Below are 9,747 nucleotides of genomic sequence, written 5' to 3'. Positions count from 1 at the left end.
GCTCAAGTTTAGTGGATTGTGAATGGGAGGCTCAAGTTTAGTGGATTCTGAATGGGAGGCTCAAGCTTAATCTTTCCAAGTATGTGACCTGCTCTGGAGGGAGAAGCACCAGAATTTGATGGAAACCCAAATATACAGGCTCACAAATGAACTTCAGAGAAAAGTAAAACAGCTTTTTTGAGTGGATTGTAAGGAGTTTCTTCATTGCAGGAACTTACTAAAATAGCAATCAATTAGGCAGTCGCTGATGCACTCATTAAAAATGTAGCTAGAAATTAATTGGAAAATGTTCAGCAGCCCCAAAGTCTCATATAAATGACTTAGCTAGAGAAAAACTCATAGAAATGACTGATTAGGAGTCCCTTACCAATTACTGGGAAAGTAGGATTCACAGTAGTCAATGGGATTTGGTCTCTGAAGCTCAACCATCCGGTTTAACTCCTTCATTTTACAGATGAGGAAACTGACACCTGGAAAGAGCAGGGAACTTGCCCAAGGGAATATAGGTAGCAAATAGTAAACTAGGATTTGAATCCACATCTTCTAATTCTAATTCTAGGCCTCTTTCTGGGGCATGGCCCTCTCTCATCAATTTTTCTTTTGGTCTTTTTGTCTCTAGTCACTAACTAGTGGCCTGGCACAGATCAGTTCCTTATTTGTCAGTCAAAGGAGTCTGAACTAGGGAGTGTTCAGTAAGCAGAATGACCGATCATTTTAGAGCAGAGACGAATGATATTTGTTAAGGGGGACAGAAAAACCTTCTAGGTTTTGACTTGGTATTAAAAACTCTCTTCCATATCAGACTGGGCAAAGTTATTTTATGAATTTTAGAAAAAAATATGAAGTGACTCATGCATCAGATTCAAGATGCTTTGCCTTTCCTTTGTTGGTCTCCCTTTGAGTTTGTCACAAAGGCCTGGCATTTGTCCTTCCAAATGTGAGCAGAACCAACAGCCCTTTGGATTTCCAGCAGCCCGTGGTCACCAAACATGCCCTACAGTGTATGAAAGGACACGGAGGAGTAATACATCCATCAATCCCTTATTAATGTTCTTCTCCCTTTCCCCTTTTCTGTAGAGCTGCTTGGATTGGGAAGGAAGAAGGCAAGGCTGACCATACTGGAGTGAGCTCTGTATAAAGGAAGCCAAAGGGTGAGTGAGGCAGAGCCCAGAGGATGATGCATCTGTGTCTGTCTTTTCGTGTAGCATTTGTCAGCTTCCCTCACTGTCTCTCTATCTTTGTCCCTCCCTGTCTCCCCTTTCTCTTCTCTCTGTTGCTCTCTCTCTCTGTTTCTCTTTATCTCCAGGTGTGTTTCTCTCTCTGTCTCACTACCTGCTTTAAATAGTGAACAGTAATCTATATCAGAAATATCAATAATTCAAACTGACTCAAAGACATACACAGCAGCAACACTATAAAACACGCCCATGATTAGCTGCCACTTGCTTCCCCATATAGTTAAAATCCCCTCCCTCCATTCTGGGGGCTAAATAAAGAACTCCAGCTGCAGGTTAAAGTTTTTACTTTGCCAGACTTCCACAGTCTGTTAACTGGGGCTGTCCCAGCTACCTCTCCTCCAGAGCTCCAGGAATTACAAGGTGTATTTGTCACAAACACCCTCATGAGGAGCTCCCATAAAAAAGGATTTGCCCTAAGATGCAGCAAGGTACCTTCCAACTGATCTGCTTTTTTTTATTTGGACAGATGGAGGGGAAGAGGCAGATCATGCCAAGCATGGGAGGTTTTCCTTATGTCAAACCAAATCTGCAATTTCCACCCATTACTCACAGAGGGCTATCCTTGGAGACAAAGCAGGTCAAATTGAATCCTTCTCCCACATCATAAAAGTTTACATATTTGAAAAAAATCATTGCCCTTCTAAATCTTCTCTTCTTCAGGCCTAACATTCCCAGTTCTTTCAATCCTACAGTTACAGAATGGTCACCAGTTTTCTTCTATCTCCTTTCCAGTAGCTCTCCCACTTTCAATGTACTTGGTACAATGTGGTACACAGACCTAAGCACAGACCTCTGGAAGGGCTCCAGGCAGGGCCCAGGAGAGTGAGACTATCACCTCTTCATCCTACACTACCTGCCTCTCGAAATGCACTTAAGTCAGAGGAGTTTTTTCAACTCTATGTCTAATGAATCTATGAAAATTCCCAGACCCTTTTGACATAAGCTATTTTGTAGTCTACATTCCCCCTCTGCTATTAGCTTTGTGATCTTAGAGAAAGTTACTTCACTTCTTGGAAATAGGGTTTTCTTCCCCTAAAAATATGAATGACAATTCTATTCTCAACTACATCATTGGGTTATTGTGAAGAAAGCACTATATTAATCTTACTGTGTCTATCTCTATCTCTCTACCTTTCTGCCTGTCTACTTACCTATATGTCCGTCTATTTATGTACATCTATACCTCTGTATATAATCTATATTTTGTGTGTCTATGTACATATATGTTTATTTATACATTCATCTAAATACTTTTCTAAGCATTTGTCCAAGATCCATTTACTTATGCACATGCCTATAAATGAATCTATAAATCATCTCTATATTCATATATTTATATCTATTCTCTCTGCATCTGTCTCTCTGTATCTGTCTTTCTGTCTATCTCTTCCTGAGCTTGCATTTCTACATAATGAAAATTAGAACTGAGTGGATTCTCCAAACTGTCTTAAAGCCAGGAGAATAGATGAAGTGCTGACCAGACAATTCTGTGGTTTGGTTCCTTAGACTCCTTCTCAAATTCAAAGGGGGAAAAATAGGCCCCTTTAGACTCGAATGTATAGTGATTGGCAATTCCCCAAAGCGGTGTGCTTGGGCTTTGGAGAGCAAATCCCTAGGAAATATCTATCTGAGCTACAGTTTTTAATTTGGCAATGACCTCATCCATGTTGTTATTCCTATTATTTGTTTGTTGTGGAATAAGCTCATTAAAACTGAACTCTTGGCCAAGCACATTATAATCATCTATTGTTAGAGTTGCAATCTCCTGATAACATGACCAATATCCCTTTCCCTTTTCCTTCCTTCTCTATTACATACTAAGAGGTTTTGTCTCGTTTATCTTTGCTAGCCTACAGCAGACAAATCATTCACTCGTTCATTTTATGTATTAGAAGCCCACATTCAAATGGTGTTTTATGGCACACAAAGCTCTTTCCTCCCAATAACTCTCCAATGTAGACAGCCCAAGTGTTATTTGCACAGTTACTGAAGTCGAGGGAATTAGGAGTAGAGTGAACAAGGTTAGCTTGGTAAGAAATAACTCGGGTTCAAGGACAAAATGCCTAATAAAAGCACCAGTGGCCAACTTTGGTGATGAGCCTCTGTTGACTTAGATGGGCCAATCCTCCATTGACAGGTGCTTTGTCCATATTTCTAGCTTTAGAACAGGAAGTGTTCTCAGAAGCCATTTGGCTGAAGCCCTTTACTTTACAGTTCAGGAAAGAGGCTAGAGAAGGAAATTAACTTGTCCAAGGTCATACCATCAGTAAGAAGCAGGATCCAAATCTGGGTTCTTTGACCCCAGATTCAATGCATTTTGCATCATATGCTGTTGTCTCTTAAGGGAAGTTGTTAGGATTGTCTTCCCTGGAGCACAAGATTGCAGACCCAAATGGGACCTCAGAGGTCATGGAGCATGGGATCATAGATTTAGGGCCAGAAGCCATTTAATCTAGAACTCCTTATTTTACAGATTAAGAGACTAAGGCCCACAGATGTTAAGTGATTTGCCCAAATTCTCATAGGTTATGTCAAAGATGGGATTTGGACTTGGGAACTCTGACTCCAGATTCGTTGTTCAGTCGTTTGCAGTCATGTCCAACTCTTTGTGACCACATTTGGGTCATGTCTTGGCAGAGATACTGGAGGGGTTTGTTATTTCCTTCTCCAACTCATTTTATAGACTAGAAAACTGAGTCAAACAGGGCTAAATGATTTGGCCACCCACTAGTAAGTGTCTGAAGCCCGATTTGAACTCCGGAAGAGCAGTCTTCCTTATTCCAGGACTGGCGCTCTATCCACTCTGCCATCGAGCTGCCCCTCTGACTCCCAAACTAACGTATTTTGCATTGTCTGATTAGACAGTGGGTGGGGAACCTGTGGCCTCAAAGATAGGTGTGGCCCTCTAAATCCTCCAGTGCAGCCCATTGACTAAATAAGAGCCACAGCTAGAGGGCTACATGTGGCCTCGAGGCTGCAGGTTCCCCAGCCTTGGTCTATTCCAACTCATACTCCAGTAAGAACCTCTTTTATAACAAACACGATGCATAGACAGTGGGTCTTTTTTTAAAGACCTCTCTTGAGGGAGCACTCTCTACCTAATGAGTGAGTAGTTGACTTTGGGAGAAGTCTAAATGTCACCAGGCTTCTTGCCACACATCCATCTTGGTTTATTTTTCAGCTGATCAGTCATGTCCAACTCTTCATATGACACTATGTACCAACTATCCATGGGGTTTTCTTGATAAAGATACTAGAGTAGTTCTTCCTTTCCTTCTCCAGACAATCAGAGGTTAGGTGACTTCTCCAGGGTCACACAGCTAGGAAGAGTCTGAGGCTTGTTTGAACTCAGGTCTTCCCTGCTCTAAGCCCAGTACTCTATTCACTGAGCCACCAACCTTTAGATCAGGACTTGAGATTTCTAACCGTGGCTTCTAGGACTGCCTTCTGGGTACAAAGAGAATGTGTGCCTTTATGGTTGCTTGAGTAAGCCAGAATGTTGGGTTGTCCTATGGACTGACTTCTAGTTATCTGAAACTGGGGGAGATTTAGGGAAGGAGAAGAAAGAAAACAAAAAGATGGGCATAAAGACAGAGCATGAGGTTCACCTGTGATCTGACTACGGTCACGTAGCTGCTAAGTGGCAGATTAACAGCATGGGTCTCACTCAGCTCCAGATCCTGCATTCTTCCCCCAAACTTGGTAGAATGCTAAGATTCACACTTACAAAGGAACATTGGCACTAATGGGTCCACATAGAAGGCAAATGCCTTGCTCAAAGTCATTTAACTAGTAAATGGTAGAGATGAGATTTGAACACAGGCCACATGACTCTGAATTCGGGTCTCTTTCCAGGGAAGGAGAAGGTATTCCCACTCTCCCACTCCCCATCAGTTTAATACTCATAGAAGATTTAGCAGATTAAATTGCCTGTAAGATGTTTCCCAAGAACGGTTTATTCAGTTTTGTTTCTGTCCATGGTACAATACTTTTATTAAGGGAATCCACATCCAGACTACCTAAAATTATCCTGAAATTCTTCAGATTTGTTCAAGCCCTGGCACCTGAAAAACTCATCAGGTCTTCATTTGTAAGTTGTTTAACAAGAAAACCACAATTCACTGCACATTCCCCAAAGTAGAAAGCTGACATGAAGTCCTTTTGGTTAAAGGGTAATATGCAGGTACAAAATGTGTGGATTTTCCCAAGCTTGTGGGCCAACAGCTGGACTGTTATTCCAGCCTGAGATCTTTGCAATCACAATGGTGAGACTTGGACTATTAGGCTGGATCTTAATTAAGTTTTCCACTGTTGGGCCCTTTCAGAAGCCTAAGAATTGGAAACTCTAACCTGTGCATGGCAGGAGCCTAACAGAGCAGGTCAGAGACAGGAGAGTCAGGAGTCAAACAGAACTTTAATTTCAAAGTGAGGGAAATGGCCTGCAAGCAAGGAGGGGATCTAGACACATGTCCCGGGGCCCTGCCCCTAGTGGGGGACCCTCCTTAATGTGGCTGAACCTTGCGGCTAGATAAAGATTCAAACAGTGTAGTGTAGGAACAGTGAAGTAAGGTTGTCTGGTGACAGAAAGTCCCTTCATGGCAGGGCTCCATGTCTGGGTCTGCTGGTGCTTGCCTGAGCTCAGGGACCATCAGTCCCAGAAGGTGAGTGCCAAGGCTCGTTATGTCAAGCTCAGGGCACAGCTTCCTTGCTGGGCCTTAGCTCTGGAAAATAGTGCATCGCCTAATATCTTGACACCTCAAAGCAAAGGACATTAAGCAAAATTATCTTCCTTGTGGACTGGACCAAGAAAGGCAGCTAGGTGGCACAGTGGATAGAGGACTGGATCTGGAGGCAAGAAGATCCGAGTTAAAATCCTGCCTCAGACTTTTATTAGCTGTGTGACCCTGGGCAAGTCACTTTACCTTTGTCTGTCTTGTCTGTAAAATGGGGATAATAAATAGTAGGACCTATTTCCCGGGATTACTATGAGGATAAAATGAAATAATATTTGTAAAGCATTGTGCAACCCTTAAAATCCTTTATAAATGCTAACTATTATTATTTTCTCTTTGTACTAGAACTGGGATTTTATTGGTATAGGGAATCACCAATGAGGAAACTCCCTCTGTTAACATAGAGCATCATTTGGTGTCTCACCTGTAGCACTGAAGTGATGTCTGGCACACCAGGTCCAATGACTCATCCAGGGTCATACAATGGTTACGTCTGGGAGGTAGACTCAATTACAAATCATGTTAGCCCCAGTCAGCTTTCCATCCACTGTGGCACACTGCCCTTTGAGCTATGTTGGAGACTCTTTTTTCTTGGTGTGACAAGATACTAGAGGCAATGTCCACACATAGACAGAAAATACCCAGTAGTGTCACCGCTCAGTCCCTGAGAGCTGCTCTAACCCTGTGTTGGTCTGGGATCAGGCTATGACTGACAGGCTAGTTCTCCTGTCTTAAGGGAAGTTAGGATTGAATCCACAGGAAAGGAAAAAGCAGGTGTGCGGACAGGAAGTTAGGGCAAGGCCTTGGGATGGGCATGAAAGGTAGCTGCTCCAACAGTCAAAGCAAGAAGCTGGGCATGCCAAATGGAGAGACGTGGCCCTAGGGAGAAGGAAAGTCACCAGCCACCGAGGCTGGAAGCTGTCCCCAGGGCTGAGGCTGATAAAAGAGAAACCAGAGAAGGAACATTATCTGGGGAATCTCCCCTTGCCTTTAGGTGAGCTATACCCCATCCATCACCACTAGAGCTGGGTAGGCCCCTGATACTGCTGCATGTGCCATTGTTGAAACTGGGTCACTTCTCATGAAGCCTGTGCCCTTGTCACTTCTAGGGAACCACGCGTATTTACTCAGGTTTTAAAGACTTGGAGCTTGACATGACTTAGTCATTGATGATAGTAGGGGAGGGGGAAGAGGATTGCCCACAGACCTTGAAAAAGGCACCCACTCAGTAGACATTCAAGGTCTGACTAGCTCCAGTACCCCGCCATCTCGGTGAGACTCCCTTTCTGTTTCCTGTGAAGGTTGCTCCTTCCTGACCCCTGAGAGTTATGGTGGCGTCAAACTCATGTGACACCTTGGGCCAGCACAATACTAGGCATTGGGTCTCCAGCTGCCTTTGTTGCTTTTTTTTTTTCTTTCCTGAGCATAGATGACCAAACAGCAATCATGAGAGAGAGACTTTTGGAGATTAGGGAATCTGGGAATTCCTGGGTTTCTGGGTACCAGCTGTATCATGGGAGGCAAATGTTCCATATAGCCACCAGGAGACAATAGCTATTTAGAGGAGAAGGACCCCACCCCCTGGCCTGACTTGTCAGATGAATGCAGTCTCTAGACATAGTCAGAGCATTTAATAAATACTTATTAATTGAATGATATTAATCAGTTGATTGAGGAAGGGAGCTCTCTGGGCTGGACAGAGCCAAGGGGAAGATGAAATGTTTATTTTACAGCCCTACAAAAAGTTTCGTGTTTAAGGATTTTGTAGAGGGCACTGAGGTCCCTTCTTAGTTCTGTGAATTTGTCCATCTGACCTCCTGGGGTACTCAGGGATCAAAGGAGTTTGCTTGGAAGTTTTCCAACTGTGTAGATCTGTAAATAAATGAGATGTTTAAGGCCAAACAATGAGTACTTATTAATCTTCCCCTTCCCTTCCACAAACTCCAGCAGCTCCTTATAGCCACCAGGATCAAGCACAAACTCTCCGCTTGGCATTCAAAGCCCTTCATCACCCCTTTCCCTCTTACCTTTCCAGTCTTTCTACCCCTTACTCTTCCACACATACCCTTGGATTCTTTGATAAATTACATGGGCGTCCTGTTGTCCCACAAACAAGACTCTCTCTCTTTGGGCTCTGGGCATTCTCTCTGACTGCCCCCCAAGCCTGACATGCTCTCCCTCCTCTGCTCTGATGACTGACCCCTCTGGCTTCCCAATTAAATCCACTTTCTACAGGAAGCCTTCCCCAACCCCTCCTCATTCTGGAACCTTCCTCTGCCCATTATTTTCTGATATTTTCAGCACAGTTTGTTCCTGCAGAATTGTTTGCTTGCACTCTTCCCCATTATACTGTGGGCGCCTTGAGGGCAAGGACTGTGTTTTGCCTTTTTTTTTTTTTGAATCCCTAGCGCTGTGTGCCCTGACGCAGTAAGCATTAAACAAATATTGATTGATTGATGGAATCACCTACTGTGTGCCAGGCGCCATGTTAAGGGCTAGGGATACAAGTACAAGGAACTGTCCTCATGGCCAGGAGATCACCAGCAGCTAGAGAGCAAACCCACCCACGCCGTTCCTTTCCTCTGGCCAGCTCCAATAGCGTTTCCCTTCCAGGCTTGGATGAGATCCTCTTGCCTTGGCTGCTATTTTCTAACCAGATTCATCTGTGTTTCTAATTCACCTCTTGATCGGTCTTCAGAAAATCAGTGAGTTTATGCTTTTTACTCTGGACACCTTATGTCCGCTACACGGTAACTGTTCTTGTTCTCCCTTTTCTGCTATTTTCCTGGGTCTCCTCGTGACTTGTCCTGCCCTAACATGCAACACAACATTGTACTTCTTCCTATTCTAATGACTGAGTGGTTATGGGAACTACCATTTGCTTGTTTCCTGTGACAATATTTCCCTCTGTTTTCTTTTGAAGGAGAACAAGAGACAATTAATGACAGTCTCTGATGCCTGTAACTTGACTTACATTAGCAATAACAAAATAATAACTAGCATTTCCTCAGTGCCAGGCACTGTGTTAAGAACTTAATAAGCATTATATTATTGATTCTGACATAACCCTGGGAGGCAGGAGCTATTATTATTGCTATTTCGTAGTTGAGAAAAGTGCGGCAAACAGAATTTAAGTGACCTGCCCAAGGTCCCACAGCTCCTAAGTGCCTGAGAACAGATTGGAACTCAGACCCTCCTGACTCAAAATCTGGTGGGCTATCCACAGTACCAGCTGGAGATCTCCATAACGATAGCATATTTTATTCAGGTGATAATTAGAAAAGTTTGGGTTAAGTCAGACTTAGAAAACTTACCACATCTCTGCAGGTGATCTTAATTACATTGGTGTGTTTGCTCATGCGGAACAAGAAAAGGAGTCTTCACTTGCACAATTGTACATAACGTGGAGAGTTTCAGCCATATCCATATGCCTTAAATAGTGATCTGCCCATGTTACTCCCCTACCCAACAACCTCTAGTGGCTCCCTATTGCCTCCAGGATAAAATAAACATGCCTTTGCCTGGAATTTAAAGAGCTGCCCAATGTAGCCTCACCTGCCCTTCCAGGCACTTTTGATCACTGGACTTCATGCAGTCTCCTGTCCAGACAAGCTGGCCGTTCCCTGTATTCAGTGCGCCTGCTGCTCTCATGTCGTTTCGGAGCCTCTCCCCCATCACCACCTCTGCCTCCGAGGCTCTCGCTTCCTTCAGCGTTTGTCTCAGCTGACGCCTTCTCTGGAGGCCTTTCCTGACTTCTCCTTCTCTGGAGGCCTTTC

The sequence above is a fragment of the Petaurus breviceps genome, unplaced genomic scaffold, assembly GCF_028583685.1.
Source record: "Petaurus breviceps papuanus isolate PSGF00001 unplaced genomic scaffold, PetGlider_PUasm1.0 490, whole genome shotgun sequence".
Classification (NCBI taxonomy): domain Eukaryota; kingdom Metazoa; phylum Chordata; class Mammalia; order Diprotodontia; family Petauridae; genus Petaurus; species Petaurus breviceps.
This window is presented reverse-complemented; position numbering follows the sequence as displayed.